The following is a 6,699-nucleotide window of genomic DNA, read 5'->3' on the forward strand; positions in this document are numbered from 1 at the left end:
AGTTCCCCAGAGAGTGACGACTCAGGCAGGACTCAGCTTCTAAATCAATATTGCCAATGCAGTTGTATCTGAAAGCATTATTATTCATCCAACCAGAACTACAGGGAACAATGCTAAGGCTTTGATTAGATAAACTATTGTGATGTTAAGAGAGACCTGAAAGGAGGAGGAATCTGTTTTTGACCTCCTAATTTTTATGATTATGCATTAATAGATCCTGAAAAAGTCCTTATTTTAAAGTCTCTTTCTCCTTGTTTTTCACCTTAGAACTGTGAGGTCTTATTTTTCCAGTTTTTGATGGTTGACAAGAATGACTCATGAGAATAGCATGCTTCCTCCGCTATTAATTAAAGGGTTGTGTTGAAAGGGGACTGATTTTTATTATGATTGTTTAAAACTTTGTTTTCTGTTAACATCTATTAAACACTTCCTCTCAAACGTTTAAGTTAAAGTTAAAAAGGTGTTAACAAAAAACAGAGTTTTAAACCATCATAATAAAAATAAATTCCCTTTCAATGAGGTTTCACTTCCTTGGTATATATGTCTACTGTGGCTAACCTGCTAGCTTTCTAGTCATCCATAGTGTTTCAGGATAGACAATATCTGAATTTCTAAGATTAAAAAAAGCACTCAAAGAGGAGTGCGGAGAAACACTTTTCAGGCCTTTGTTATATGTTATCATGAAGCAAAGGGGGGGGGGATTTTCATTTGCAAGTCACCTTTTAGGTAATGTGCCTAGTTGTCTTGTTTAAATAGGTTTAATCTTATAAAGGGACAAAGTTAAGCTTTAATATATCTCTGTGAATTCCATCAACTTTCTTTTTTCAGTAAAGCAAGGAATTATCAAAATGATAAACAGATGATCTTGTATGAAACATATGTCTCTGCACAGCTGATATGATAAAGATCATGGGCCAAATTCATTCCTAGAGTAACTGTTTAAATCAATGATTTTATAGCAGGAAATGGATCCAGCCCCCTGTATGTGTGCAGATTTATGTGAGTATTGTGCCAGATGTTATATTCCCTGAAAGCAGGACTGGGGCAATAAAATATATTAATTTAGATGGAATATATGGGTCCAAAGGGTCAAAGGTGTTAACATGACTCTCTCACAGTCCAACATTAAAACAGTTTTAAATAAGGTTCAGAGTTTAGTATACAGAGACCTGAGTCTGCTTAGTACCATGGCAAACACACCATTAAAAATCCTTTTAACCTTCTGTTAGATACAGAAAAGAAGGAAAAACAGTTAGCATTTGAAATGTAAAGTATTAAAGTAAGGCTTTCATTTTAGCAATATTCCTTGCTCCCTTTCCCATTAGCTGAAGAGAGCTTTTAGAAGGAAAAAAAAATCCCGTATTTGACAGTTTCTCGCATGGTATCAAAGATGGTAATAACTGACCTTTTGGGTAAAAGAAAAGTTCGTAGAAATGATCTGGAGCTGGTGCTGCTACTGTTAAAGTTGTAATCCCATTTCTTCCCATGTGGTGTTTGTCACCCCTCCCTGCTCCAGGTGAATTCCAGTGTCATCTAGGTACCTCTCTGTGGCCTGGTCATGTCAGGACATCTTTCAGGATCAGGATGACGAAGGCTCAGGATCGCAGCAGATGATGGGGGTGGCAGTCATGATGTTGAAACTCACTCTAGTAACCTCCCTCCATTCTTCTGTATTTTTCCCCCAACGTCTCTTTCTTTAAGGACCTAAAAAGGAAGCTATGGATGGAATAGCCCATCCCCTCATTATTTTGTCCACCAATTAGGCCTAATACCTGACTCCTCAATTTTGGTTCGTTTGTCTCCAGACCCCATTTTCTTGTTTACCAGGCATGATCTTAACACAGTCCTTGAGTTATATCAGGAGGTCTTTTGTTTGGACTATTTCAGTCCAATTTTCCCATCCATATTTGTTATTATAGGTTATTATGACATCTTACGTTCACAAACTTTTTATAGTTGAGCTCACAATTAGGGTAAATTCAAACAGATCCCTATATTTTAGTCTAGACACTAAACTTCACACACAAACTTGTGTAGAACTCAGATTGCTGCCTGTACTTGGGACAGTTAATATTTCATAATTTTAAAGTCCTAAATGCCCAAAACAATTGTATGCAATCTGGATTAACTAATAAATGCATGACAATACCACTGTGAAATCCAAATGGTTCTACAGAATTGAAAATATCAACTTTAAAGCAATGTTTCCTACTGAGAAGCTCAATGTCTTATGACTGCAGCTATGATACATTCTGTCACTGAAAGCTCGAAGCACAAGAGATCACCAATATAACAGTAAGTCTGCTTATATTAATATGAATTGAAAATGCTCACCAGAACTGTATACACATTTGATTCCTCAAACACTAATAACTCATTCTTAAAAAATTAAATAATTCAAGATAAATTTGCTTTCACATCTAGGAAAATAGATTATCTTTATTAAACTGTATAGATTTACCTTTTTGTTTAGATACAAGGACATGAGAAATATCAACTTTAAAATTTTTATGGTTTTGCATTTATTAAAAAATCTTCAGAAGACAGATAAGTTAATCTACTCTGTAAATGCTGGAAATTTTGGTTCAGATCCTGAGTAGGTCAAAATTAGAATAATGTGTTCACTTCTATACATTTTTTACCACAGAACTCATCTTTCAAATTAAGGTCAAAGTTGTAACTTGTCCCAGCTGTAAGAAATCTTACTGTCAAAGGTGAAAAGGAATGGATACACTATTACCTTAGGACCAAGATTGTCAAAACTGATTAGTGACTCTGGGTGCCTTAATTTTGGGTGCTCAACTTCAGACAACTTGAGGTACCCAACTTGAGGACCTCTGTGATTTTATATATGAAAGTTACATCCAGGAGAGGTTTCATCTGAATACTTGCAATAATGTTGGTTGGTTGAAGAGTTGCAAGTATTTCAAAGTGCTGAACTTTTATTTTTTTATGGAACTGATGCATAAGAACTAATTAAATATTCCCATTTCAACCTGATACATTTTACAAAAATTCCACAAGATGTTAGGGGCTTTTCAATTCATATTACTATAACCAGACTTACTGTTATATTGGTGATCTAGTACTGCGTGGAACTTTCAATGACAGAATGTATCATGGCTGCAGTCATCAGACATTGAGCTTCTCAGTAGGAAACATTGCTTTCAAGTTGATATTTTCAATTCTGTAGAACCATTTGGATCTCACAGTAATACCTTTAGTACAGATTGCATACAATTGTTTTTGGCATTTAGGACTTTAAAATTATGAAATAGGGGGTAAAATTGTATACATATGTGAGATCCTTGCCCTTGCTCTGGCTCCCTTCATATCAAGTAGAAGGGCCAGAGTGGCATAAAGCCCCAATGCTGGCTGTTGGAGGATTCCCCCAGTGCAGGCAGGCATCACTCCTGCAATCCAGGTACATAACACAACCATAAGGCTTTTTTCAAGGACCCCTCACAAGCCCTGGTGTAGGGGATATACTAAGGATCGATCGGGAAGGGGCCACAGCATTCAGTGTTGCACAGATTCCAGGCAATGCTGCAACCCATAGTGTATAATTTAAACAGCCCCTCTGGCCTGTATAACTTATGACAGAGACTGTTCCAAACCCCAAAGCAGCCCAGGATCAGGAGGGTACAAAGGTATCTTAATGCCATCCTCTCCCCTGGACTGTAAGTTCTGTTCTGTGCCTCTTGGAGGTGCAATCAGTTCTGCAACTAAATTATATAAACAATTATGGGGACATTGGACAATCATGAAATATTCTGTAAAGAATTGGAGGAAGGGTGGAGCTCTTCCAAAACAGAGACAAAAACTGTGTTATTCTTGTATTACATTATTACAGCATTTCAACAAAGCAAAACAAATCTAAGATTTTAACAATGCATGCATTATAGGGTTAAAAGCTTTATATAAATACCCAAAATAATATAAAGGCACTACGTTTATACAGCTCTTTCCATATTGTGGGATTTTGCAACACTTTTACATCTTTGTGTGCTTGTACACACATGAATGAATGACAGAGAGAGGTTCATGCTGCAAAATTCAAATCCAAAACCCATATCCTTCAAACACTTGAGTTCAGTGGGTCAAGTCATGCTTAAATCTAAGCATGTGCATATTTGTTCTCAGGATTGGGTCCCAACTTTCTATTAGTTTTTGAACATCTCAAATCTTGTAGTTTATATTCCAGATATAGGGATTAGGTTTCTATCCATCTCGAAAATGTCTACATGCCCAAGTACATTTCAGTCTTGCCTGAACCATTGACATTCAACCACCTCTTCAGTAGCAAACAGCAGCTGTTTCAGCAGCTCACAGTATCACTACAAAAATAGTTTGTATCCAATTGAAATTACAAGGAAGTTTTAGATAGGCAGAAAGTAATTACTCAGACTGAAATTTGAAAAGGACAAACCACTCAAGACCACAAATAATCAAGACTCTAATTTTGACTCTAATTAAAAAACGAACAGAAAATCCAGCACCATCCCCCTAATATCAGGCAGGGGCATTAATTCAATACTGACTTAGAGGGAAGTGTGATATCATGAATCAACCCCTCTCTTCCAGCATGATCCTATATTTTCCTTGGAGGACTCCTATCCATATACTGAGCCAGGCTCAAATCTGCTTAGCTTAAAAAAAATCATTACCTGAGGACATAGCTGTAAAAGAAGGGAAACAGTCTAGAACATCTGTGCTGAATATTGTTGGAAATATGTCTGCCATTAATAAATCATTTAATTTCTGGAATTCCTGCTGAAGGAGGCAATTGGTCTCCAGTTTTCTATACTAATTGGCTCTTTCCCAAGGAGTTATTAAATCACATTGTAATGTACTGCAGCATCTACTTCTGCAGCAGATATATATCTCTAAATATATTTTAAGACAAGAGTCTTTTTTTAATACCAACCAGATTTTTAAAAAAATTCTCTGCTTAGTCTGGATGACATGGAGGGGGAAGTTAATTATAACTGTATGTAAGTAATTTGTATACCTGGCAAAGGCTCCAGGAAACACTCCTCAAATCAGGTACCCACGCAACCATAATTTTCTTTTAGTGGAAGCTGGTGACAGTTTGCATTTACCTTTGGTTATTTATTACTATATGTAAATAGATAATTTGTTTCCCATGGTTGACAAATTAATATAGGTTTTAAAGAAACTTCTGATTTCATTTTTAGACTGAATTCCACTTATTAAAATAATTATCATGTCTCACTGATTCTGTCCACTTGAGCAATTGCTGCTCAGTTTACAGCAGTACCTAAAGAAATTAAGTTGACAGAACAGCTATTTGTGTGATTAATTTGGACTGGCAGGGAAACCCCTCTGGCACTCTCCAAAGAGACACTTTCTAAAGACAGAAGACGCTTGCCTTTTCATAGTCTCAAATTTTGCATTTGGGGCTGCCAAAAATGGATGATTAAATCTTGGCTTGATTTGCCCAGTTAACTACAACAGAAAAGCAAGATTGCTGTTTCTGCCCTTCTAGCACTGGAATTTGTATCTTTCTATAATCAGAGATCATTTTTTTTCTTCCATTATATCCCATCTCTCTTGCTGGATTCTCTTATGGAATCCAGTGGATCAAACATATACTCTCCAGGTACCATTTACCCCAATTTGTGGCAATCTGTAGTTTCTCTGCTGTGTTAAATTGGGATTTTCACTCCTTACAGACAACTAGGAAATTTCATTCCATTCATGGACATTTAAAACATTGAGTTTTTCTTCTTTATGATGTATAGAGACAGCATAAAAGGGTTTTTTTCCTTGCTTTATTTTTATATTACCCTTTTAAATGATAATTTGTGGGTGCTTCCTGTTGACACAGCTCCTGAGCTAAATTAACATGAAGGCTGGTGGCTGGGTGTTTATAACCCTGGATGTAGTTATTACCGAGTTAGCAGGGAATTCCCTCAAGCTGTTATTTTCCTGAAATGTGCTTTTCACCTCTTCACACCTGCATTCTCTGCATGAATACTATAAATCCCTCTGCTTTGATTGGCATAGCCTTCCCCACAACCATCATGGCCTGGCCAATTCCACTCTGAAATCCTCCTCTCCTTGCTACTCCCCATAACTCCAGACACAGACTCACACCTCTTGAAAAATATGCCCTGAAGAGTAATTCCTTTAAAAATCAAATTGTATTTAATATTTGGAGTTGGGTGACAGCAGGTGGCCAGAAGTTTTAATGATCCTATTTGCTGCGAACAAAAGGATGAAGAGCACCAATGCCAATCAGCCAATCAAAGCAGAACAGTGCAATGATTATCCAAATCCTTCTGCTTTCACTGGCTAATAGCTTACAACCAGAATATAGGGATTTGCATACTGTTTGGATATAGCAAATTCAAACTGCTGAGTCAAACCACAGGGGAATACATAACTGAAGCACGTGCAGCTATGGATCAGTAACTGTACAGCATCCCTGTTTTCTGACAGGCTAAAACAATTCCCTTTCAGTTTAATCTGACATTTACTGAACTACATTCAGTAACACAACACAAACATCTACACTATCGAAGTATATATATTTATATTAAAGTATTTTGGCACATTCACAAGAGGTCCAACTGAAATATGATAAAATACAAGACAATACAATGGAAAAGTACCCACTATACCAGAGAAAGATACTTCCCTTCTAAAAAGTAAAACCCTTCCAGTTATTGTTCT

This window comes from Trachemys scripta, chromosome 8 (genome assembly GCF_013100865.1).
Source record: "Trachemys scripta elegans isolate TJP31775 chromosome 8, CAS_Tse_1.0, whole genome shotgun sequence".
Lineage (NCBI taxonomy): Eukaryota > Metazoa > Chordata > Testudines > Emydidae > Trachemys > Trachemys scripta.